The sequence below is a fragment of the Halichoerus grypus genome, chromosome 11 (genome assembly GCF_964656455.1).
Source record: "Halichoerus grypus chromosome 11, mHalGry1.hap1.1, whole genome shotgun sequence".
Lineage (NCBI taxonomy): Eukaryota > Metazoa > Chordata > Mammalia > Carnivora > Phocidae > Halichoerus > Halichoerus grypus.
Genome location: NC_135722.1, coordinates 68,403,162 through 68,430,334, shown reverse-complemented (window position 1 = coordinate 68,430,334; position 27,173 = coordinate 68,403,162). Strand labels below are relative to the sequence as shown.

The window sequence follows — 27,173 nt, the reverse complement described above, 5'->3', positions numbered from 1 at the left end:
GAGCTTTGGGACACCTGGATGGTTCAGTCGGTTAAGCATCTGCCTTCAGCTCAGGTCATGATCCCAGGGCCCTGGGATCAAGTCCCACATCAGGCTCCCTGCTGAGTAGGGAGCCTGCTTCCCCCTCGGCCTGCTGCCCCCGCCCCCCCCCCCCCCGCCGCTTGTGCCTGCACGCTCTCTCTCTCTCTCTCTCTGATAAATAAATAAAATCTTAAAAAAAAATGAATTGAGCTTTTCTCAGTACTAATCACGGACAGCAATGGCCATTTCCTTCCCTGGGCCTTCATTTTTTTAATCAATAATAGGATATTATTATGGGTAAAACAATGGTTTTTGTGTTCAGTTCTGACATTAAAATGCCAGTTCCTAGTCATAGTAAATGTCAACAGCACTCTCTTTCAACCTTAAGAACATTCTTGATGACAAAGTCAACAGTTCACCCTGGTTCAACCTGTATAGACACAGGACATTCTACCTTAATGAACAATTTGTGATCCTGTCAAAGGCTGTCACCTCAATTTCCTTCTAAGGAGGAAGCATTTCCATCCAGATCCTGAGGGAAGGGGAGGGGTTAGTAGCCTAGAAAAGCAAGTAGACTTAGTTCTGACTTCCTCCCACCAAATGGCCACACGAGGAGATGTCATAGCAGTCAAGTGAATCCCGCTCTGGAGATAAAGATGCCTATTAGTCGTCCTTGACATAGCTCTAGACACTGTCATGTAATAATCCAAGAATAAATGCTACAACTGAGCTGACCACTTTAAAATGTAGAGCATACATCTATGTAATTCTTTCCATTTCTCACAGAAAACTCAAACCCATGTAAGTAACTGGCTCACAGGTTAATTCATTTATAGATTCAAACTCCTTTACTGAATGCCTACCAATGTGCTAAGCATATGGGAGAAATTAAAATATAGTTTTTGCCCTTGAGGCTAGTAGGCAAGACAAACAACTAATGTGATGCCACCGTGAGAAGGTGGTAAAAAGTATTATGGAGGCACCCAAACATATTTGAGGGAGTTAAGGTGGCAGTGTGCTGATAAACTGGCTCTGGGGGTGGCAGGAGCTCTGATTTACAGCAGCATTGGCTGATTTCTGTGGCATACAAACTCCACAAAGCCCTATTTCAAGCCTTCATCAAAACACCCCTGAACACAGAGTTGGGAAGAGGAATGTGTAATTAGTTCTTATAAGCTACTACACTCTGACAGTAAAGGGCAGAGTCTCAGAAGCCCTAACAAAAGCTTTCTTATGTGTTTGACCTTTCAACTAAGAGATTTCTAAACTGAGAGATTCTACCAAAAAGCTGGGGAGCTCAGGATACATAATATTTATTAAGTTTCATGCCGGGGAGGGGGGGTGGTGCCTGGGTGGCTCAGTCCTTAAGCATCTGCCTTCGGCTCAGGTCATGGTCCCAGGGTCCTGGGATCGAGCCCCGCATCGGGCTCCCTGCTCCGTGGGAAGCCTGCTTCTCCCTCTCCCACTCCCCCTGCCTGTGTTCCCTCTCTGGCTGTCTCTCTCTGTCAAATAAATAAAATCTTTAAAAAATTAAAAAAATAAAAAAATAAATTCCATGCAGGGAGCCTGGACCAACCTAAGCTCAGGAGCTCTTCTGTCATTGAGGGCAGCTATGCCTGACCGCTGAGCTCCACCTACGTTTACCTGTGTCTAGGAAGAGTATTTAGCATTCTAGAGTGGTATGTTTGTTCAAATTATCAACCGCATGCCCTCAGAATAAAGATTCGGTGAACCTGCTGTCAGAAGAATTTCCCCTGCGGTGGCAGAATGAAATCAATGTTTTTGGTGGAATACAGTGAAATCAATAAGCAGTGCTATTTTAACACATCTTAGAAACTGCCAAGAAACCTGACCTGAGTTTAAGAACATTACTAAAGCCAAACTTTCTTGTTTATATAGCAATTCAGGGATATTAGGGGAGTTATTCATGAAATTTAGCTCTGTATAGAATTTATACAGTTTATAATTCCTTGTTCTAACTAGCTCTAAATTAGGCAGAGCCCTTTCGCTTCTCCAGTAAATTTTCCTTAAATGATTCTTTCAGAGTAACAGACCCATGCAATGTTAAATGAGTCGCACAATAATTAAATTTACCATGCTGTGGTCCAAACATTTGAGACACCCTGCTTTAACGTTTGGGGGGTTTCTCTAGTGCAGGATTTCTCAGAGCCTTTATTCTGCATTAATTATGGCTACCTTATTGACCCATATATTAAGTTATATCAGACAATGTGCCAAGCTCTTTAAGTATGTTACATTTAATCTTTTCTTCAATTATGTGAAATAGAGATAGTCATCTACATTTTTCTGGAGATGCAACTAAGGCTTATAAACTTGAAACACTATGTTCAGGATGATAGACCCAATGAGCAGATCTTGAACCCAGACCTCTCTGACTTTAGAACCCATCCTCTTAAACTTTATGCTAGATTCTCCCCTTATGCTGTGAATCTCTGGCTGTGGGGGAGTGTATGTACTATTTCCTAACATATTTAAGGACTAAATGATTTTCCATAGACCCTTTTTGCTGCACCAGTGTCCAACACAACATGCTTTGTGAAATACTGCACCATAGAAGTGTAACACTAACTTTTACGGATCTAACACAAAGAAACAAGTAAGGAAATCTTGTTTGTGGTTGAAAATTGTGGTACAGCTATAAGGAATTTAAGTGACAAAATTAATACAGTTGACCCTTGAACACCATGGGGGTTAGGGGTGCCAACCCTCCATGCAGTCAAAAATGCACATATAACTTTTGACCCAAAATTACTAATAATTTTGGCCAGAAGCCAAACTGTTGACCAGAAGCCTTACTGATAACATAATTATCACATATTTTGTATGTTATATATGTTATATACTATATTCTTACAATAAAGTAAGCTAGAGAAAAATGTTAAGAAAATCGTAAGAAGAAGAAATACATTTACGATACTGTACTGGGTTTATAAAAAAAAAAAAAATCCATGTATGGGGTGCCTGGGTGCCTCAGTCAGTTAAGCATCCGACTCGGTTTTGGCTCAGGTCATGATCTAAGGGTCATGCGATCGAGCCCCGCTTCAGACTCTGTGCTTAGCATGGAGTCTGCTTGGGACTCCCTCTCCCTCTGCCCCTCCCCCAACACACGCACACGCATGTTCTCTGTCTCTCTCAAATAAATACATAAATATTTTTTTAAAATCTACGTATAGGTGGATCTGTGCAGTTCAAACCCATTATTCAAGGATCAACTGTATCAAGGGCAAAGGTGGGGTCATGGAAAGTGTTTAAGTCTGCAGAAATGGGTTTCTGTCCTGTAAACATCACAGATATAACCTTGAACAAGTCATTTCACCTTTCAGCCTGTCTTCTCTGCAGAGTAACAGTGTCACATGAAATAATCTCCCAGCTCCTTGGTTTTGGGTTCAATCTGCCATGGACGTCTTGCACTCCCTCCATGTCTTGCTGCATAGGCCCAAGTTATAAGGTCATGGTCATTCTTTCCCTCTGTGCAAGTGCCTTTTAGGGTTTTTTGTGCAGTTGGCAATTCTGAAAAGTGAAGAATGTACTTACATGGACCTATGCTGTGATGTGCTCTCCCTCTGGTCAGAGAACATGCTTGCTTGCTGCTTGCTATAAAAGCAGCGGATTCCCTCATCTCAGAGCTTCTTTTTTGTGGTGCACTCCACTGAGCATAAAGGCTCTACCTGGTCCTCTTTGTTGCATGTGGAACTTAGGGATTGTGGAACTGGTTCAGCTATGCTGGTAGTCCTGTTACTGATTTTATAGTGAATAACAGAGAGCTTTGTCTCTGACCCAGGAGTCTTGTATTTTCTAGCCTCACCCAAGCAACTATGCAAGGCTAAGTTGTTAGCTTATGTGGCTGTCCTGCTGCTAGCTCTTTTCTGTACTGTCAAACTTATTTAACTAGGGTAAAATCCTAACAGATGGCATAAAGGAGCACATGGTATTCCCTAAATTTAGTAGAATAAAGAGAAACCATGAAGTACAAGATGTGACCGGTTGTGGTTTTTTTGTGTGTGCCATTCATTCATTCTTTTAGCGGACACATTTTGAGTCAATGCCCTGTGTCAGGCCCTAAGCAGTAAATGATATGGAGGAAACAACTCCTATTTTCAACAAGCTCTGCATGGAATAGAACCAAACAATTCTAGAATAAGTAATTAAGCGATTGCTAAAAGTATAAGTATGTCTGTTTTTAAATGGATTCATTCTGCACCAAAATAAAAGGTCAATTCTGCAAAAATTGTCCAAAAATTGGGTAACTGATAGAAGAAGAGAGACACTGAGGTGGCCGTTGACATAATGAGACCAGATAGTGTATGTGAGAGTATTTGTCAACATGTAACTTGTGTGTGACCCCTTATAAGTACTCAGTAATGCCTTCCCTGAATCTTAAATTCAGATGGCCTTTATATTTGCATACATTGGTTCTAGTTTTATTTCAAAACCAGATGCTAGTGGGCTAATTGTTTCCCTACAAAAACAAAATATTAAAGTCCATTCAAAATCTAACAAAAGTTCACTATATTTCAAAGTCAAATCATTCATGGCATGAAATTAACCTGTGCTCTGGACAAAGAAACACACAAAACACCAAGAAACTTAGGATGCACCTGGGAGATAGTAAGTTTTTAATTTTAGTTTTCATGAATTAAGGAAGCAGAGAAAGAGAAAAATTATGGTATCCCCATGTGAGGAAAACTGTTTACCTTGCTGCTCAGAAGGCAAGGCCAATGGTTCCAAATAGCCCTGAATGTTGCTTAGTGATTTTTTTTTCCAGGCCAGTTTATTATACAAGTGATTGCTATATAGCTCTCTTATCACTGTGGCCAGTGCAATTATAAAACATGGATGATAACATTTATCAAAAAAATTACTGAAAAGAATAGGTCTATAAAGTTTCTTCACATACTAATTCTTCTAACAAATATTTATTGAGTGTCCTATTCTGTGCCAGGCAATATATAAGGTGCCAAGCTGGAATGAATGGAATTATTTGTAATGTGCTTGAGTGTGAGTTGTTAGGGTAACTGAAACTGACCTCAAACACTGCAAAAACGAAGATAGGCTTGGGACTCCTGATGTGGGAATCCTTCCGAATGAACAGAGCATCTTCTGGTCCAAAAAAACAGATTTTTAGTGGGAAGTCACCAAAATCTAATGTTGCTAGAGGGCAGAGGGCAAAGAGCCAACTCAGATCAGTTTGTAAAGGCTGCTGGAAACAGCAGCTTAAGACAAAACTGTGCATTCTCTCCTATGTGTGGGCGCAGGAGGGAAAGCAGAGCAGTCAGCATATGGGCAACAGAATGGCAATCCTGACTTACAGATATGATGAACTCAGGAACCAGGAATCTAGAAGACAAAGACAAGTGAGTGACTTCCTGGATTTCGTAAGAGCCAACCAGACTTCCAATTTAAAGATATGCAGGTCATTTGAGTTGGAGCTCTAGTGTGCCAATGAGTATTCTTGAAAGGCTGAACCCGAAACACTGCTGTCATTATTAAAATAAGAAAAAGAATCCAGATAATATAGAAACCCAATAAAGCAGAATTCCTGGGAGAATAGGGAAATAAGGTTCCAGATAAATCCCTGCTCTGGCAGCAGAAGAATGTCCTTTGCTGTGGAGGAGGGCCACGCAAGGCTCATTGAAAACATATGAATGCAAGCAAGCACACTGTTACCCAGCTGGAGATTTGATCTCCCAACCTCCCTTGCAGCTGGGTAGGGTTATGTGATTCAGATCTTGCCAGTGAGATGGGAGTGCAAGTAGCATGTGCAACTTCTGTCTCAAATGCTTCAAGTTGCTTAGGAAGTGGGCAAGGACGGTGCCCTCGAGATGGCAGAGAAACAAGATGGAAGGAAGCCAGGTCCCTGTGTGACCTCAGAGAGCCAACAAGCTCCACAGAGCAGGACTGCTACCTGGGAGAGAATATTCTATTTTGAAATCTCATTATTACATCACCTCACTTATAGTTTTTGCCCTAACACAGTTATTCAGAGAAAGTGCTCTGAAAGAGACTAGTGACATTTGCGCAAGATGCGAAGGATGGGAGAAAAGCAGTTAGTCTGAAGAGCTGACAGGGAAATGTGTGTGGGAGAGAGAACGGACAGTACAGACACGGGGGGGGTTATTCTGTGCTCACAGAGCTGCAAGAACTTATCACCAGAGTGTAATGATAGGAGACAGGCTCTCTCTCCATACGTGCTCAACCAGCAGCGTAAATATTAACCCAGATTACCTCCAAACAGAGGCTCAGTTGTGGTCACACAGACTCTAGAAGATGGTACATACATTTCTTCGTATTCCCATCGTGTTAGCCACCTAGAGGTCCTTCCTCTTTCTTCTTCCCCTCATCTTTTCTACCTGTCAATTCTCTTCCCAGGTCCCAGCTCCAGAGGGTCACAGGCTCAATCAAGGAGACAGACATGCTATTATCTCCATTTTACAAAACTGAGGTCCAGAGTAACTGACCCAAAGTCTCACAACCAGCAAGTGATAAAGCCAGGATCCAAATTCAGGTAATTGGACACAAAAATCTACTCCTTTAATTACCATCCTCCCTGCCCTGGCAAGCTCAGCTAATCTTCAAAGTGGGCCATCTTCAAGGTGGTAAAATCTTTATCTTGCTTAGAGTGAATGCTTCTAATAACATAATCTCCCTACTAAAAAGGCTTTTTTCTTCCAGGGATAAAGAAGAAGAAAAGGGGGGTGAGGGCAACAGAAAATTCTATCTTGCTACACTTAAAAAGTATCAATTCTCAGAAAATGATGGCCATACTCCTTCTCCAACACTGATGCTCCTGTGAAATAGCATTATTTCACACATATGTATCAAGTGGCAGAGGTAGTACTCCAGCATAGGTCTGTAATGATCACATTCTGGTTGCTTTCTCCAAAAAGGAAGAAAGATCCATAATGTCTAGAGATATACCTAAGTGGCCCTGCAGTCGTAAAGCAGTTATGCAGAGAAATGTCACATGCCCAGTAGTTACTGTCTGTGTCTACCCCTTGCTGTCCTGCTCCCTGGTCTTTGGCATCCTTTCCCCTCCATACCTCTCAGTCCTCACCAGGAGCAAGCTCCCTTCCCTAACGAAACTCAGCTCTTGGCAAAGAGCCCAGCAAACTCCTTCAGACTAAGAGAGAAGTGAATGGTTACCCACCATATGTAACATATGTAATCCAGAATGAGAATATCCATGGTTTAACAAAACTTAATCTCCAGACTGTCTAAGAGAATATTCTCACTCTGGGATTTTAAGCATGGGAGTAGGAACAAATGTCTAGCCAACTCAGCTGCCTTGAGGTCACCCACACCCAGCCTGATTAAAAAAAAGAAACAACTGTATAGTCCGGTAAGATTTCATATTATTTGAGACTAAATTAAGGCAGGCACCTACCTTCTGAAATAGCAAAACTGAAGTACTCAAAGCTTGAATAAGCTTCATGTTTTACTCTTCCTCAGAAACTGAGAAGATGACCTGCTAGAACTTCACCAGGGTTGGTCAAGCGTGCTTGGATCTGGGCTGGTTATTGGTGCCTCTGACAGCAAGAGCAGAGCAGATGACTCAGACAGCCAGGCAGTGACAAATGGCTTTTCACAGCTGGCCACAGAAACACAGAGCACAAGTGTAATCACATTTACTGCTATAAAAAAAAAGTCTCCACAATTAAATTTTCTGGCCATTAAATAGTTATTGCTTTGCTTAGACCAAAGTGGTCAAGTTGCATTTCTTGCTTTATTGGATTTTTTTTTCCTCTAAATGGCTAAGGATGCTTTCCTTGGCCCAGAATTTGCAGCTCTAACAGCATGCCCTGTTGCTTGTTAAAAAGCTCCAAAAAGAAAGAAAACAAAGCTGGGAAGCAGTGTGTCCATGGTGCTGCAGCTCCCAGCCTGAAGGCCAAGGATTTCTAGGGAGCTGCTGAGTTATTTCAAGGGGCCATGGAATCCTTCCTCTGTGTATTAACCACCATCATAGCCTACATCAATGTCTCACACACGTCTGACACACACGTGATGAACGAGATACTCATTTCAAAGTGGTACTGTATTCATAGTGACTTCCTGTCATTAATTATAATTTAGTAGTGTTCAATATTTTTTACGTGAAAAAAATTCATTCTTGAAACCACAACCAGTGACATTATTACCTACACCATTTTAACAAAATGTAAAGCTAACGTAAGGATAGCCTTCAATAAAAGCAGCTTATGAGTAATACAGCTCTTCTCAGGCCAATGGCCATGTCAAAATATAACCCGTCAGAACTTTATAGTTGAAGTAATGGCAGCTCTTACAGCCACAAACTAGAGAGTAACTATATTTTGGCCATATCACAAATCCACAGGTTTCCTTGAGGGAAATGATTATGTGTAAAGAAAATTTTCCCAAAACAGAATCTTCAGTAGGTAGGACATCAGCAAAAAAAAAAAAAAATGTCGGCCTGTTCAAGCCTCTAAATTAAAAAGAGGATATTTCCTCTTATTAATTCACAACCTCAGGTTGCCAGGAACCCTAATTCAACAGGAAAAGTTGATTGGTTGCCACGTAAGAAAAATACAGCCTCCAATTTGTATATACTCCTGAGACTCAACCCTACCAGCAGACCAGTACATCCTAGACAGAAACCCAAAGACCATGTCTGTCATCAGCCACAGCCTCCAAGGGAAAGGACAAAAATCATGATGTTTACAGCCTTGGGACCCAGAGTGTTGGTCTGGGTGGAGCGAAGTTGTTGCCACTTTTATATTTTATGACATTAATGGTTGCCTCATTCTCTTTTTTTAATGCCTGGAGTAAAGAAACTTTTATTTGGTTGAAACATGCAGCAGGCAAGGAAGAATCAAACTGTCAAGCCCAAGGTCATGCCCTAACACTTCCTTCCGGATAAGAATTCTATCCCGACCACCCAACACTGTACTTGGACCACAGTAAAACTTCAAATAATGTTTGTGAAATAAATTACTGAGTTTTGAATAAGACACTCAAAGCTGAGATAGACTTCTGAGTTGCCCCCTTTCCTATAATATTGAGAGATTGTTGCTTTCTCTGAGAGGTGAGTATGCAACATAGGAAGCCTGAGTGATTTCCTCAAAAAGGATCCCAGGTCTAAGAGGCTGATTCCTTTATAACCACAGAAACCAGGTTTGTTGTAGTCCCGTTTTTCAAATACATTGATTCAAGGCTGTAAGTTGAAAAGACTTGCCTCAATCTAGGTTTTGAGGCCAGGAGTTTCTTGAAGCAGCAAGAATTCTGAAAAGCCTTAACGTGTCAGATACATTTTACTATTGAAATTTCTAACTTGAATTCCCTTTCCTGAAACTAAAACTATCAGGAAGGGGGGAGTGTCTGAAGGTGACAGGGGTGTGGCCCTCTCAATTCCTCCTCTACCACCACCAGGAAGCTGAATAAACCAAACCTATTCCATGCCAAGCATGTACCTGCTCAGAGTTCAATCCCAACCACCCAGCTGTAACTCTCAGGAGATGATGAGTTCCTTGAGGACAACAACCTCATTTTATTCATCTCCATAACTCTACAGCCCAGCACAGGAACTGGCACGGACTCAGTGCTCCGTAAATGTATTCTGGGTATTACTAAATTCACTTTCTGTCTGAGCTCATGCTTCAGTGAGACCTTTAATAAACCTCTGTCACTTCCATGTTTTTTGAGAGTAGCTCTGAATCTCACCTTTGTTCTTTGTTGTTCATTTCTTTTACTTTATAGAGCCCAGAACATCACCACATGGCAACACTGACAACCCCGGAGAGAGAACTATGACAAGCACTAAGCAGCAATCCCACAGCAATCCCTTACTGTGACCCCAGCCCTGGGCCCTGCACCCACTCTCACTCACAAAAAGGCAGGCTTTGAGCTGAAACAGACACCTGCAGAGTAGTGCTTCCCTTGATGAATCAATTCTCATATAGATTATTTGAAATTCAATAGCAAAGAGGGGCGGAGCAAGATGGCGGAGGAGTAGGAGACCTGGATTCGTCTCCTCTCAGGAATTCAGCTGGATAGGGATCAAACCATTCTGAACACCTACAAACTCAACAGGAGATCGAAGAAAAGAATAGCAACAACTCTCTGAACAGAAAAGCGACCACTTTCTGGAAAGTAGGACGTGCGGAGAAGTGAATCCGAGGCGATATTCGGGAGGATAGACGGCGGGGGAGGGGCCTCCGTCGGCCGCTTCTGGCAAGTGATAGAGCCGCGGAGCACAAAATCGGAACTTTTAGAAGTCTGCTCTGCTGAGGGACGTCACTCTGGTGGCGAAGTGGGGGGTGGAACCCTCGCAGGACAGTGTGGTCTCAGGACCCTCGGGGTCACAGAAAGACCGGGGGTGCCTGAGTGCGGCAGAGCTCCCAGGTATCGGAGCAGGGAAGCCGGCTGCAGAGACGGAGCCCAGGCGCGGGCTCTCAGCTCGGGGTTGCTATAAACCGTGATCCGCGGCACAGTCGGGCCACTGCTCCTCCAGCAGGGACCCAACAAGCGGCAGATCCAGGGAGACTCACCTTCTTCCCCCGGGAGGAGAGGTGTGGGAGCGCACCACGGGGATCTGCTGGGTTTGGAGACTCCACCCGGGGTCGGATGCCAGATAGAAAGGCGCGGTCACAGGCCGGGTGAGCGCGGAGAGTGGCCGGAGACCGGGGAGACGGGAGTGACTGACTGCTTTTCTCTGGGGGCTCGCTGAGGAGCGGGACCCCGAGTTCTCGGCTCCGCCGGGGCGGAGACTGGGAGGCCGCCATTTTCACTCTCCGCCTCCAAAGCTGTACGGAAAGCTTGCAGGGAACAAAAGCTCCGGAGAGCAAACCCGAGCAGATTACTTAGCCCGGACCGGCAAGGGCGGGGCAATTCTGCCTCCGGCAAAGACATTTGGGAACCACGGCAACAGGCCCCTCCCCCAGAAGATCAGCGAGAACAGCCAGCCAAGACCAAGTTTACCGATCACTGAGAACGGCAGAACTCCAGCGCTAGGGGAATACTGCACATAGAATTCATGGCTTTTTTACCATGATTCTTTAGTCTTTCAAAGTTAATTATTTTTTTTAACTGTCTTTTTTTCTTTTTTCCTTTTTTCTTTTTTTTTTGAATTTTTCTTTTTCCCTTTTTCAACCAACATCTTATCAATCCCTTTTTAAAAAAAAAAACATTTTTATTTTTCATTTTTAAAGTCATATTCTATCCCTTCATAGTAGTTACCCGTATTTTTGGCATATATATATAAGTTGTTCTCTCTTTAAAATCTTGAGATAGTTTCTTCTAACAGATCAAAATATACTCTAAATCTCTAGTGTATGGTTTTTTTCTACTCCCCTGCCTGATCACATTCTCTCCCTTTTTTCTTTCTTTCTTTTTTTTTTTAATCCTATTCTTTCTTTTTTCAAACAACTTATCAAATCCTTTTTAAAAATTTTTTATAATTTCCATCTTTACAGTCATATTCCATCCCTTCATCATATCAACCCTTATTTTTGTACATATATAAGTTTTTCTTTCTTTAAAATTTTGGGAGGGACTTTCTTTTAACAGACCAAAATACACCCAAAATCTAGTGTGTGGCACTAATCTATAATCCAGCCTGATCATATTTGATCACATTCTGTTTTTGTTTTGTTTTGTTTTGTCCTGCTTTTGTTTGTTTTTATCTTTATCTTTTTCTTTTTTCTTTTTTTCTTTCCTTTTCTTTTTTCTCTCTTTCCCTTTCTTTTCCCACTGCTTCAGGTCTTTTCTGATTTGTTTAGAGTATATTTTCTGGGGACGTTGTTACCCTGCTAGCATTTTGTTCTCTCATTAATCTATTCTCCTCTGCACAAAATGACAAGACGGAAAAAATCACCTCAACAAAAAGAACAAGAGGTAGTACCGACTGCCAGGGACCTACTCAATACGGACATTAGTACGATGTCAGATCTAGAGTTCAGAATCATCACTTTAAAGATACTAGCTGGGCTTGAAAAAAACATGGAAGTTATTAGAGAAACCCTTTCTGGAGAAGTAAAAGAACTAAAATCTAACCAAGTAGAAATCAAAAAGGCTATCAATGAGGTGCAATCAAATATGGGGGTGCTAACTGCTAGGATAAATGAGGCAGAAGAAAGAATCAGTGAGATAGAAGACCAAATGATGGAAAATAAAGAAGCTGAGAAAAAGAGAGATAAACAACTACTGGATCACGAGGGCAGAATTCGAGAGATAAACGATACCATAAGACGAAACAACATTAGAATAATTGGGATCCCAGAAGAAGAAGAAAGAGAGAGAGGGGCAGAAGGTATAATGGAGCAAATTACAGCAGAGAACTTCCCTAATTTGGGGAAGGAAACAGGCATCAAAATCCAGGAAGCACAGAGAACCCCTCTCAAAATCAATAAAAATAGGTCAACACCCCGACATCTAATAGTAAAACTTACGAGTCTCAGAGACAAAGAGAAAATCCTGAAAGCAGCTCGGGAGAAGAGATATGTAACCTACAATGGTAGAAACATTAGATTGGCAACAGACTTATCCACAGAGACCTGGCAGGCCAGAAAGGACTGGCAGGACATATTCAGAGCACTAAATGAGAAAAATATGCAGCCAAGAATACTATATCCAGCTAGGCTGTCATTGAAAATTGAAGGAGAGATAAAAAGCTTCCAGGACAAACAAAAACTAAAGGAATTTGCAAACACGAAACCAGCCCTACAAGAAATATTGAAAGGGATCCTCTAAGCAAAGAGAGAGCCTAAAAGCAACATAGACCAGAAAGGAACACAAACAATATACAGTAACAGTCACTTTACAGGCAATACAATGGCACTGAATTCCTATCTTTCAATAGTTACCCTGAATGTAAATGGGCTAAATGCCCCAATCAAAAGACACAGGCTAAGAGACTGGATTAAAAAACAAGACCCATCGATATGCTGTCTGCAAGAGACTCATTTTACACCCAAAGACACCCCCAGATTGAAAGTGAGGGGGTGGAAAACCATTTACCATGCTAATGGACACCAAAAGAAAGCTGGGGTGGCAATCCTTATATCAGACAAATTAGATTTTAAACCAAAGACTGTAATAAGAGATGAGGAAGGACACTATATCATACTTAAAGGGTCTATCCAACAAGAAGATCTAACAATTGTAAATATCTATGCCCCTAACATGGGAGCAGCCAATTATATAAGGCAATTAATAACAAAAGCAAAGAAACATATCGACAACAATACAATAATAGTGGGGGACTTTAACACCCCCCTCACTGAAATGGACAGATCGTCTAAGCAAAAGATCAACAAGGAAATAAAGACTTTAAATGACATACTGGACCAAATGGACTTCACAGACATATTCAGAACATTCCATCCCAAAGCAATGGAATACACATTCTTCTCTAGTGCCCATGGAACATTCTCCAGAATAGATCACATCCTAGGTCATAAATCAGGTCTCAACCGGTACCAGAAGATTGGGATCATCCCCTGCATATTTTCAGACCACACTGCTTTGAAACTAGAACTCAATCACAAGAGGAAAGTCGGAAAGAACTCAAATACATGGAGGCTAAAGAGCATCCTACTGAAGAATGAATGGGTCAACCAGGAAATTAAAGAAGAATTAAAAAAATTCATGGAAACCAATGAAAATGAAAACACAACTATTCAAAATCTTTGGGATACAGCAAAGGCAGTCCTAAGAGGAAAGTATATAGCAATACAAGCCTTTCTCAAGAAACAAGAAAGGTCTCAAGTACACAACCTAACACTACACCTAAAGGAGCTGGAGAAAGAACAGCAAATAAAGCCTAAACCCAGCAGGAGAAGAGAAATAATAAAGATCAGAGCAGAAATCAATGAAATAGAAACCAGAAGAACAGTAGAACAGATCAACGAAACTAGGAGCTGGTTCTTTGAAAGAATTAACAAGATTGATAAGCCCCTGGCCAGACTTATCAAAAAGAAAAGAGAAATGACCCAAATCAACAAAATCATGAATGAAAGAGGAGAAATCACAACCAACACCAAAGAAATACAAACAATTATAAGAACATATTATAAGCAACTCTATGCCAGCAAATTAGATAACCTGGAAGTAATGGATGCATTCCTAGAGATGTATCAACTACCAAAACTGAACCAGGAAGAAATAGAAAACCTGAACAGACCTATAACCACTAAGGAAATAGAAGCAGTCATCAAAAATCTCCCAAAACACAAAAGCCCAGGGCCAGATGGCTTCCCAGGGGAATTCTACCAAACATTTCAAGAAGAATTAATACCTATCCTTCTGAAACTGTTCCAAAAAATAGAAATGGAAGGAAAACTTCCAAACTCATTTTATGAGGCCAGCATTACCTTGATCCCAAAACCAGACAAAGACCCCATCAAAAAGGAGAATTACAGACCAATATCCCTGATGAACATGGATGCAAAAATTCTCACCAAAATACTAGCCAATAGGATCCAACAGTACATTAAAAGGATTATTCACCACGACCAAGTGGGATTTATCCCTGGGCTGCAAGGTTGGTTCAACATCCGCAAATCAATCAACGTGATACAATACATTAACAAAAGAAAGAACAAGAATCATATGATCCTCTCAATCGATGCAGAAAAAGCATTTGACAAAGTACAGCATCCTTTCTTGATCAAAACTCTTCAGAGTATAGGCATAGAGGGTACATACCTCAATATCATAAAAGCCATCTATGAAAAACCTACAGCGAATATCATTCTCAATGGGGAAAAACTGAGAGCTTTCCCCCTAAGGTCAGGAACGCGGCAGGGATGTCCACTATCACCACTGCTATTCAACATAGTATTGGAAGTCCTAGCCACAGCAATCAGACAACAAAAAGAAATCAAAGGCATCCAAATTGGCAAAGAAGAAATCAAACTCTCACTCTTTGCAGATGATATGATACTTTATGTGGAAAATCCCAAAGACTCCACCCCAAAACTACTAGAACTCATACAGGAATTCAGTAAAGTGGCAGGATATAAAATCAATGCACAGAAGTCAGTGGCATTCCTATACACCAACAACAAGTCAGAAGAAAGAGAAATTAAGGAGTCGATCCCATTTACAATTGCACCCAAAACCATAAGATACCTAGGCATAAATCTAACCAAAGAGGCAAAGGATCTGTACTCAGAAAACTATAAAATACTCATGAAAGAAATTGAGGAAGACACAAAGAAATGGAAAAACGTTCCATGCTCATGGATTGGAAGAACAAATATTGTGAAGATGTCAATGCTACCTAGAGCAATCTACACATTCAATGCAATCCCCATCAAAATACCATCCACTTTCTTCAAAGAAATGGAACAAATAATCTTCAAATTTGTATGGAACCAGAAAAGACCCCGCATAGCCAGAGGAATGTTGAAAAAGAAAAGCAAAGCTGGCGGCATCACAATTCCGGACTTCCAGCTCTACTACAAAGCTGTCATCATCAAGACAGTATGGTACTGGCACAAAAACAGACACATAGATCAATGGAACAGAATAGAGAGCCCAGAAATGGACCCTCAACTCTATGGTCAACTAATCTTTGACAAAGCAGGAAAGAATGTCCAATGGAAAAAAGACAGTCTCTTCAACAAATGGTGTTGGGAAAATTGGACAGCCACATGCAGAAGAATGAAACTGGACCATTTCCTTACACCACACACAAAAATAGACTCCAAATGGTTGAAAGACCTCAATGTGAGACAGGAGTCCATCAAAATCCTAAAGGAGAACACAGGCAGCAACCTCTTCGACCTCAGCCGCAGCAACTTCTTCCTAGAAACATCGCCAAAGGCAAGGGAAGCAAGGGCAAAAATGAACTATTGGGACTTCATCAAGATAAAAAGCTTTTGCACAGCAAAGGAAACAGTCAACAAAACCAAAAGACAACTGACAGAATGGGAGAAGATATTTGCAAATGACATATCAGATAAAGGGCTAGTATCCAAAATCTATAAAGAACTCATCAAACTCAACACCAAAAGAACAAAGAATCCAATCAAGAAATGGGCAGAAGACATGAACAGACATTTTTCCAAAGAAGACATCCAAATGGCCAACAGACACATGAAAAAGTGTTCAATATCGCTCGGCATCAGGGAAATCCAAATCAAAACCTCAATGAGATACCACCTCACACCAGTCAGAATGGCTAAAATTAACAAGTCAGGAAATGACAGATGTTGGCGGGGATGCGGAGAAAGGGGAACCCTCCTACACTGTTGGTGGGAATGCAAGCTGGTGCAGCCACTCTGGAAAACAGTATGGAGGTTCCTCAAAAAGTTGAAAATAGAGCTACCATATGATCCAGCAATTGCACTGCTGGGTATTTACCCCAAAGATACAAAAGTAGGGACCCGAAAGGCTACGTGCACCCCGATGTTTATAGCAGCAATGTCCACAATAGCCAAACTGTGGAAAGAGCCAAGATGTCCATCAACAGATGAATGGATAAAGAAGATGTGGTATATATATATACAATGGAATATTATGCAGCCATCAAAAGGAATGAGATCTTGCCATTTGCAACGACGTGGATGGAACTGGAGGATATTATGCTGAGCGAAATAAGTCAAACAGAGAAAGACATGTATCATATGACCTCACTGATATGAGGAATTCTTAATCTCAGGAAACAAACTGAGGGTTGCTGAGTGGGGGGTGGGGTGGGAGGGATGGGGTGACTGGGTGATGGACACTGGGGAGGGTATGTGTTCTGGTAAGCGCTGTGAATTGTGCAAGACTGTTGAATCTCAGATCTGTACCTCTGAAACAAATAATGCAATATATGTTAAGAAAGAAAAAAAGAAGAAGAAGAATGTAGCAGGAGGGGAAGAATGAAGGGGGGGAAATCGGAGGGGGAGAAGAACCATGAGAGACAATGGACTCTGAAAAACAAACTGAGGGTTCTAGAGGGGAGGGGGTTGGGAGGATGGGTTAGCCTGGTGATGGGTATTGAGGAGGGCACGTTCTGCATGGAGCACTGGGTGTTATGCACAAACAATGAATCATGGAACACTATATCTAAAACTAATGATGTAATGTATGGGGATTAACATAACAATAAAAAAAATTTAAAGAGAAAAAAAAAAAATTCAATAGCAAAGAACCTTCCTGACTTTCTTCCAACCATGCATCATCATCATCATCATCACCACCATCATGTATTAAATGTTTACTACATGCCACACACTGTAGAGCCACACTGGTGCTGGTGGACCACCCTCCCCTGCTCGGCCCACATTTATGTATGGATAACTCTCTCAGCTCCAAGTTTTACTCAAATGTCACCTTTGAAGGACATCAGCAATGATCAGAAAATCACACCTACCCTTTCCCTCACTGTCACTCCTGGTCTCACTTCCCCTTACTCTATTTGTTTTTCTCCACAGCATTTACCACCTTTTAAGATGCCACATTTTAATGATTTATTATGTTTGTAGTCCATCCATTCCTTATCCGTTACTTCCCTTTCCACAGGGGCAGAAATTGTGTCTCTTTTACTCACTGATGTATCCCAAGTACCTAGAAAATGTCCTAGCTCACAATAGCTACTTAATAAATACAGGCTAAATGAATGAATGTATACAAGTGTTTGCATAATGCTTAACATATATTGCTAAAATGTGCCCCTTTTCTTCAAGAAGTTCACAGCATAAAAACAATTTAAAAAAATTAAAATATTTTAAAAATCCTCCATCTGAAGACATTTTCAGAAAAACATGGTTGGGTTTTTTTGTGGTGTTTTTTTTGTTTTTGTTTTTGTTTTCGGTTGCAAAGTTTCTCTCCCTAACAAAGCTCTTTTCAGTTTGACTGGCATTTACATTTTTCTCACACACAACATGTACCTTTCCTGCATGACAGATTTTCTAGAGATTGATTCTGCTCGTGCTGGGCTTTTTGCCCATTTTTCCATATTTTGGGCAGTGACTAGGTAAGAGAAGCTAGTCTCTCTGCGATCTAGTTCTCCAGAGAACAGCATTGGCTATCCCATAAATTCATCCTTAGACATTTACATTTCTTGTGCTGGGGTTAGGAAGAGGACAAGAGGGGTACATAAAAAATGTAGGACATAGCCAGTGGTTTCAAGGAGTGCCCTATCCATGATGTTTTCAAATGTAGTTTAATAGGACTATGCTCAAATCCCAGCTCTACTGTTCACTAGCCTCATGTGACCTTATGCAATTCACTTAACCTTCTTGAGCTCTGAATTTCTTGCCTGGTAAAAAAGCAGATGATAATCACATTGCCTCATGGATTGTTGTAAGGGGAAAATGATGTTTAGAAAAACAAGAGATTATGATGCTCAGAGGAGGTACTACTCAACCCTTATATTCAGTATCATCTGATAAAACAGAGGTATATGAAATGAGAATAAATATCAAGGGTTAAATGAACAAGAGTGGCATTGGAGTCAGAGAATTAATGATGGCTGTGGTAGAAAGATCATTTATTCATTCTTCTATTTGTTTGCTAAACATATAGTGAAAGAATCTACCACTTCGCCTTAAGGAATTCTAAATCTGGTGGAGGGGACAGGGTAAAAACACAGTGTAATTGAAATATGTGATGGGAGCATTATTAAGAAATGTCACTCTGCTGACAATGTGAAATACACATATAGGACACACATATTACAGTGTGAAATAAATATATCTATATTACAATGTAAATTGTAATAAATGTAAAATATATATACATATACACACACACATATATATGTATATATATATATATATAGAGAGAGAGAGAGAGAGAGAACAATGTGAAATTCACACATGCATGCCAGTGGGTCAACACAAGAAGACCTGTTTGGAATTTTTATACAGAATTCTAGGTGAGCTATCATGCAAGTTTGAAGAAAGGATACCAATAGGGGGATGAAAAGGAGAGGATCAAAGTAAGAGCTACTTAACAGGTTGCTTCTACCTGGACATGGTCAATTCTCAGTCTACATCTTATTTAACCTATCAATATCATTACATAGAATTGATCACTCTTTCTTTGAAAAACTTTCTTCCCTTGGGTTCCAAGATATCAGTCTCTCATGTTTTTCTTCCTGCTTCTCTGGTGAGCTTCCCAGCAGCCTGAGGTGATTTGTTTTCTTCTTCCTGGCCGCCTAACCTTTGGTTTCCCAGGACTAAGTATTAGGACTTCATCTCTTTTCTAGCTACTCTTATCCCCTTTGTATTCCTACCAGTCTCGTCACATTACATTTTGCCAATTGTCGCTAAATCTTAAATTCTTCTCTAGATCAGATCTCCCCTTGAACTCCATTTCTGTATGTCCCATTTCTTTCCACACATATCCGCTTGGATATCTAACAAATATCTCTAACCTAACATGCCCCAAAACAAGCTCCTCATCTTCTACCTTACACCTTCTCTACCCATGGTTTTCCCTCATCTCAGTTAATCACAATTCTATTCCTTGAATTGCTCAAAACAAACCTTAGAATTATCCTTGACTCTGTTCTCTCATCTCCATATCCAAAACTATCAGAAAATACTATCAGTTCTACTTTTAAACTATCCCAGAAAATTAATTCTAGTCAATTCCCTGGATATTATCCAAGTCTGGGCCACCATCATCCCTCACCTAGATTTTTACAACAATTTCCTCCATGGTCTCCCTGTTTCCACTACTGACCACCTTCAGTCTAGTCTCAATATAGTAGTCAAAGGAATCCTTTCAAGACATGACTTAGACAATGTCATTCTTTAGCTCAAAAGATCCACAGGCTCCCTTGCTCATTCAAAGTCAGGATCAAAGAACTTACAATAGTTACAAGCCCTTGAACAATAGTCTCTAGGACTTCCTTGTCCACATCTGCTACCCCTCACCACTTCAGCCTCACTGATTTCCCTGCGGTTCCTGGAATACTCCAGATACACTCCCACCTGAAGGATTTTGCTCCCACTGTTCCCTATGCCAGAATCTTCCCTTAAAGAGCCTCATGGCTCCCTCCCCTGCCTCCTTCAAATCTTTGCTCAAATGTCATCTCTTTAATGAGAAGTATCGGCATCATACTATTTAAAATTAACATTCCCACACCTCTACTCCTTACCCCTTTTTCTGCCTTACTTTTCTCCATAGCACATATCATCTATAAACATTTACATAATTTGTATTCATCATGGTCTGCCTCCCCTTCAAAGAAGGAAACTACAAGAGATCAGGAATTGTGTCTGTTTTGTTCAGTGGACATCTCCAATGTCCTAGAAGAGTGGTTGATACATTAAAAAATTCAGTAAGTTGTTTCTGAGGGAATAACTGAATTTGTAATTAATTGAATATGAAAAGTGAAGGTTTGCAGGGCGCCTGGGTGGCTCAGTTGGTTAAGCGACTGCCTTCAGCTCAGGTCATGATCCTGGAGTCCCTGGATCGAGTCCCGCATCGGGCTCCCTGCTCGGCAGGGAGTCTGCTTCTCCCTCTGACCCTCCCCCCTCTCATGTGCTCTCTCTCATTCTCTCTCTCTCAAATAAATAAATAAAATCTTTAAAAAAAAAAAAAGAAAAGTGAAGGTTTGCAGATAAAGAGGACAAATACAGCAGTGCTTTTATTGAACTGAGAAAGGGAAATCAACTTCAGTCTGGAAGATAATAAGCTTGGAGGCTTTTTTATTTGAGGATTCTTTAAGCTAGCCAAATAAAGATGTCTAGGTTGGCAGTCAGAAGTAGAAGCCAGGAAAGAGCGGTTGGGGAGACATAACCAGCCCAGTGATGTAGAAAAATGCAAGTGTCCACAGTTAGAATGAGAAGGAGGTGGAAGCCTTGTAGGGGAGAAGACAGTGGGAAACATCACAGCCGTCTTCCCCATCACTCCGCCATGGTGTCTAATACAGGGTGACATTCACAGTTCAGATATATTCACTGTCCATGATGGAATTACAGGCACTGTTTGCCCTCTAGCCTTAAACAAAAAACAAAAATAAAAACAGACAAAATTTGTGAAACAACAGTTTTAGACATCAAACAACAGATTGAACAGGACATGGATCCCTGAGAAAGGAGAAACCAAGTAGGTAAACCCTATAACTTACTGCCTAGGGATGATAAGCTTACTGCCTAGAGAGCACTTCCAAACTCTAGCATAGGAAAGATATACCCAAACTGAGTTCAGCAGTCTCCCTGAGTTGAGAAGACAGAGTTCAGAATTCAGAGAAGTCACAGGGGGAAGAATTTGCAAGGCAGGGAACAGAGAGGATAGAGCTACAGAGAGACCTCTGGAGATCTGCAAAAGGAACCCCCCAATACTCTAGCAAAGTTAGATATCATCACACGCATTTGAGGAAAATACTCAAGGCCAAGGGGAAAAAATCATATCAGGCAGAACAATCTAGGGAGGTCACACATGACTAGGCATATTTCCTGGTCCCACCAGCCAAGGGGGAGAAACACTCCTATCATATGATGGATGTATCGAGCAGAGCCCCCAGAGGAGTATTGCCTCAGTAAAGAGAAAAATTGCTAAATTGAGAGAAAGGGAGAAAAAAATACATCTGTAGGGCCGTCCAGACCTGTGTGTCCTCAAGAACAGAGAATGTCAAGTAGTGTTCACAATGACATTGTTGAAAAAATTAAAAAATCAAGAAGTTTACATTTTGAGAATTCCATGGTTCTGGCTATTAAAACATAATCATTGATTTCAGTAAGAACAAATTTAGTAGGCAGTGGTTAGTCGGGAGGAAATACAGAGGACGCTGAATCCATAGGACAGTACGCAATCATGCGAGTCTGATAATAAACTGGTTTATAATTCCAGATTGAATTAAGAAAGGCCAAGCAAGAATACACTCTGGGGAAGAACAAAGAAGGTAAAAATGTGATAAATTCTACATAGTTCATAGGAGAAAGTCACAAATTGATTTTTATTTCAAGCCTGCAAAACTAACCACAGGTATAATTAAAAATTGGACTGACATTTTTCCAATCATTACAGGATAAAAGCCAACAAAATACAGAAATCGGGTGCCTGGGTGGCTCGGTCGGTTGAGTGCCCCAACTCTTGATCTCAGCTCAGGTCTTGATCTCAGGATCATGAGTTCAAGCCCGGCATTGGGCTCCACACTAAGCGTGGACCCTACTTGGAAAAAAAAAAAGGAAAAAAAATACAGAAATCAAAGGAAACTTTAAGAAAGCATCTAAAGCATAGAACTAGGTGGCAGCTAAACCTGTTATGACAATAAATGCCATGCAATGAGCCTTCCTAATTTTATTAAAGGAAAATCATACTTTGTTTTCCAAAAGAAAGAAAACTGCAGCAGGGTTGTGATTTTATCTTTAAAAAGTGATTGCCCAAAAGGAAAGTGGAATTGTCTTTTTGTAGATCTTTCTAAATAGATCCTGTAAATGATTCTGTTTTGCTCCTTTTTGCCTAAAGGCAGAGCAACTGATTAAATGACTTTCCAAAGTTCCTTTCATCTGTGATTGCAAAAAAACAGAACATAAGCAATTAAAATCAAATATACTAACCCTTCTGAGGTAAAGTTATATTTCTAACAGAAATAAATATGAGAAAGAATATCCATTGAAAGACTGATTATATTGGAGAAAGTATCTATCACATGTAAAGACAAGAAGACCTCCATCAGAGATAAACACAAAATGAATTATGATAGCAAAAAAAAAAAATTAGCTACAATAAAAAATACTGCAGCATCACATGCAAACTGCACATTTTAGAGCAAATTCATTGAGGAAAATAACTCTAAAACATATTATCTACTGCCAATCCTTTAATAGAAAATTAATAAGCTTGCTGTGGTGTAGTTACATACTCATTAGTGAATAAATTTAAAATCGAATTATTGCATCTTCACCAAGGTTAGAGCAATGGTATGAGAATTTTCATGTTAAAGACCTGTCTCATCTCAGAATGTGCAGCAATAGAAAAGAAAGAGATCAAAATTTGTCATCAGGGGGCATATGAATACAGGATGAGTCGAGATACTATCTGCCTTGAGGGTGAGATTTTGGTCCTAAAGCCCAGTGGAACCAGTAGCATCTAAGAATCACAGATTTGTTCCAGACAATAGGAATTATTGAAATGCCATCTTAAGTAAGCTAATGATTCCCCGCCCCCCTCGGAAATACACTTCCAAATAATTGTGTAACATTTAACAGAAAGCATTTTGGCCTGGCCTAAATATATGAAACCAAGCATTGTTACAATTCCCATTTTACTTATGGAGAAACTGAGCTTCCCAGAAACTGGAGCATTGTTTTTGTGCGTGAGTCCCTATCTTCCAACTCCAAGTGGAGAGAACTTGCCAGTGTCATTAAAAGCAACCCACATTAATAAAAGATTTCATTTTGTACCCTACACATCAAGATGATTTGTGTGCAGTTGCTATTGATCCAGAGCAGACGAGGCAGGGTAAATGTAATAGATGTCAGAGGAATAAGTTAGAAGAACCTGTGTGAGGAGCAGTGTAAGTGAGGGCATGTGTCCAGGAATCTGTTCTCAGATCAATAGGGGAGCAGAGGTTTATGCGCGGGACAATCAGAAAACCAAATGTCTGATCTGAAGGTGGACAGGAGGCTAAATATCTGTCTTGAGTGAAGACAGGACACTACCCAGCATCCAGGAGAGCTGACCCAAGGAGAACAGGGTTTTCCCATTTTTAAGCTAAGAACATCTTGCTACCCATTAGATGAGGAGGCTGAGGGACAGTGAAGTTTAGTGATGTATCTCTAGTTAAACAGAAAAGGGGCCCCACAGGAAAGAGGACCCAATCCTTCTGGGTCTTTATCCCAAAAGCCTAAAACTGAACAAAATAAAAAAGCAAAGTGTATAGAAGACTTCTAAATCAGACCATTCTTCCCTCTGAATGGGGCCCCAGAGAAAAAGGGAAGCAGAAAAAAGGTAAGAATTTTACTTTATAACTTGGTAATTTAAAGTCTTAAAAATGTGGCGATTTAGAGATTTTGTTGGTTTTGTGCTTGGTTATTTCCAACGGCTTGAATGTAACTGCCCAGAGATTTGCTCTCTTTGCTCTCCTGTGTGGGGAGAGAGAAAGCGAAGGAAGGACGACATGGAAGGAATGGACCCCAAAGGTGAGATTGGCCTGGAGGGGGACACTGCTTGCTCAGCTGAATGACAAAGGCCAGCATGTGAACTGATTACCTTTTCCTGTGGTTTCTGGAGAAAAAAAAAAGTTAAGCAGAAAATACTATTGCTCAAGTGGGGATAATTACAACAGAGAGGAAAGGAGCCAGACTGAGGAAAGAAAATTAAGCCAAAGAGAATGCAGACATCACCAAGGGAAATGGCAAAGCATTGAAGACTGAGATTGGGAATCTATCTTCTGAGGGAAATTAGAGGAACCCTATTGCTTGCATAATTAAACACAGATATCGTACTGTAGGAAGCACACCTGAGGTGATGGAGGAAGAAAGGAAAGGCCCGTCTGGGGATCCTGAGCTTTCTCGTGGAAAATCCTGAACAAGGGAAAAGCCCTGCCTAAGTACAGGTTTATTATAAATTAAAAAATAATCCAGCTCCACCACTGATGTTTCTCTAAAATGCAGTTCAAAGTCTCCTTCCCATTCCCTCCAATGGTGCCCACTTGATGTAAGCCTCATTCTTCTGGCATTTTGTTGTGGCTATTGGAGGTTTAACAGATGTCTCCCACTATGTCAACATTTCATGTGTGTTTCGACTCTTCTCAATGATTATCACACACGCAGTAATAACAAATCACTGGACACAGCCTAAAGAAAAGAGTGATTTGCCTGGCCAATGGTGATGATCAGAACAGGCACTGGAGTCAGAATTGGGTCAGACTCTCTCATGATGCATGATCTTGATCAAGTTAATTAGCCTTTCCGAGGTGTTTCATTTTATCATCTGTAAAATGGATATAAAAATAGCTCTCCCTTAAGATTATTGTGAGATGATAAAATTTTTAAAAATTAATGGAGTGCCTGGAGAAAATATGCCACAGAGTCTCTTAATAAATGTTATCGATAATAATGCCAATGATGAAAATTAAAGACACTGCTCCAGATATAACAGTTAGAAAGAGACCAGAGAGAAGATACAAAACGTGCATTTTTACCTCCTCCTTCCAGGTGTTGGGAGTATGAAAAGGTGGTGTAAAGGGATCCTCATTTAAAATGGAGTCAGGAAAGAAGTTGCTGTGGCCGATGTCAAAGAGGTTACTGCCTATGTTCTCCTCTAGGATTTTGATGGATTCCTGTCTCACATTGAGGTCTTTCATTCATTTTGAGTTTATCTTTGTGTATGGTGTTAGAGAATGGTGAGTTTCATTCTTCTGTATATAGCTGTCCAATTTTCCCAGCACCATTTATTGAAGAGACTCTTTTTTCCATTGAGTATTTTTTCCTGCTTTGTTGAAGATTATTTGACCATAGAGTTGAGGGTCCATATCTGGGCTCTCTATTCTGTTCCATTGATCTATATGTCTATTTTTGTGCCAGTACCATGCTGTCTTGGTGACCACAGCTTTGTAATATAGCTTGGAATCGGGCAACGTGATGCCCCCAGCTTTGTTTTTCTTTTTCAACATTTCCTTGGCGATTCGGGGTCCTTTCTGATTCCATACAAATTTTAGGATTGTTTGTTCCAGCACTTTGAAAAATGTCATTGGAATTTTGACCAGGATGGCATTGAAGATATAGATTGCTCTGAGTAGCACAGACATTTTAACAATGTTTATTCTTTTGATCCATGTGCATGGAATATTTTTCCATCTTTTTGTGTCTTCTTCAATTTCTTTCATGAGTGTTCCATAGTTCCTAGAGTATAGATCCTTTACCTCTTTGGTTAGGTTTATTCCGAGGTATCTTATGAGTTTTGGTGCTATTGTAAATGGAATCGTTTCTCTAATTTCTCTTTCTACAGTTGCATTGTTAGTGTATAAGAAAGCAACCGATTTCTGTGCATTGATTTTGTATCCTGCCACATTACTGAATTGCTGTATGAGTTCTAGTAATTTGGGGGTGAGCCGAGATGCGCTTCAACAGATGAATGGATAAAGATGTGGTCCATATATACAATGGAATATTACTCAGCTATCAGAAAGGATGAATACCCAACTTTTACATCAACTTGGATGGGATTGGAGGAGATTATGCTAAGTGAAATAAGTCAAGCAGAGAAAGTCAATTATCATATGGTTTCATTTATTTGTGGAACATAAGGAATAGCATGGAGGACATTAGGAGAAGAAGGGAAATATGAAGGGGGGGGAATCGGAGGGAGAGATGAACCATGAGAGACTATGGACTCTGAGAAACAAACAGGTTTTAGAAGGGAGGGGGGTGGGGGAATGGGTTAGCCCAGTGATGGGTATTAAGGAGGGCACGTACTGCATGGAGCACTGGGGGTTATACGAAAACAATGAATCGTGGATCACCGCATCAAAAACTAATGATGTATTGTATGGTGACTAACATAACATAATAAAATTTTTTAAAAATGGAGTCAAGAAACCCTGAAGGGGGAGCTCTCACACAGGAGCTATGGGTTGCAGTCTGCAAAACCAGCCAGAAGATAATTCTTATCTTGACGGGGTTTCCAAGTTCCCACACAGGAACTTCATCTCCCGCCCTTATGACAAAGAAGGAAGGTTGCTCCCTGCCCTAGCAACAAGGCACTAACCACGGCCTGCAGCCAATGAGAGGCCGGCACAAGCTCCAACTCCTGTTCCTCTCCCCTGAACTTTTGTTCCAAACAACCCTCCCAATTTCCTCCTAAAACCTAATAAAAGCTGACCAAAAGTCTCTTTGGACTTGCCTGTGGTTTGCCGAATTTTGCTTGTCTTGAATTCCAATTCCTCTGCTCTTCCCGATTAAACTCATGTTGCTACTGAAATAACCAGCTATTTTATTTTTAAGGTTTACAGAAGGTGCTCAGTGGCTGTTGACTTAGGTCATTTAAGCATATGGTCATCTAGAGTACTTATGGAAGAGTGATGACATTCAAGCATTTTCTCTCCAGGGTCATTTAAAGAAAGAATGAAGAGATTAGGAAATGCACCTTTCTGGGTTGTCTATGTATAGGATAAAGAGATGTGATGTCTTTCTTTTCCCAATAAAAATCCTGGCCGAAGTCCATAACATAAGTAAACATAAGGGATTTGCTCATACTCTGTTGCTGAGATAATCTTGGCTCTTTGT

The 27,173-nt window shown here is 40.7% G+C and overlaps 1 long non-coding RNA gene across 2 annotated transcripts in view; it reads left to right on the top strand.

Annotated features, from left to right (window-relative positions):
• LOC118542007 (uncharacterized) overlaps positions 1-27,173 on the top strand; it is a 272,540-nt gene that overhangs the window by 212,795 nt on the left and 32,572 nt on the right. For both annotated transcript variants that reach the window (XR_013442513.1, XR_013442512.1), the window contains one exon: positions 6,412-6,547. This is a non-coding gene — a long non-coding RNA (uncharacterized LOC118542007). The remainder of the gene's footprint in view (positions 1-6,411; positions 6,548-27,173) is intronic.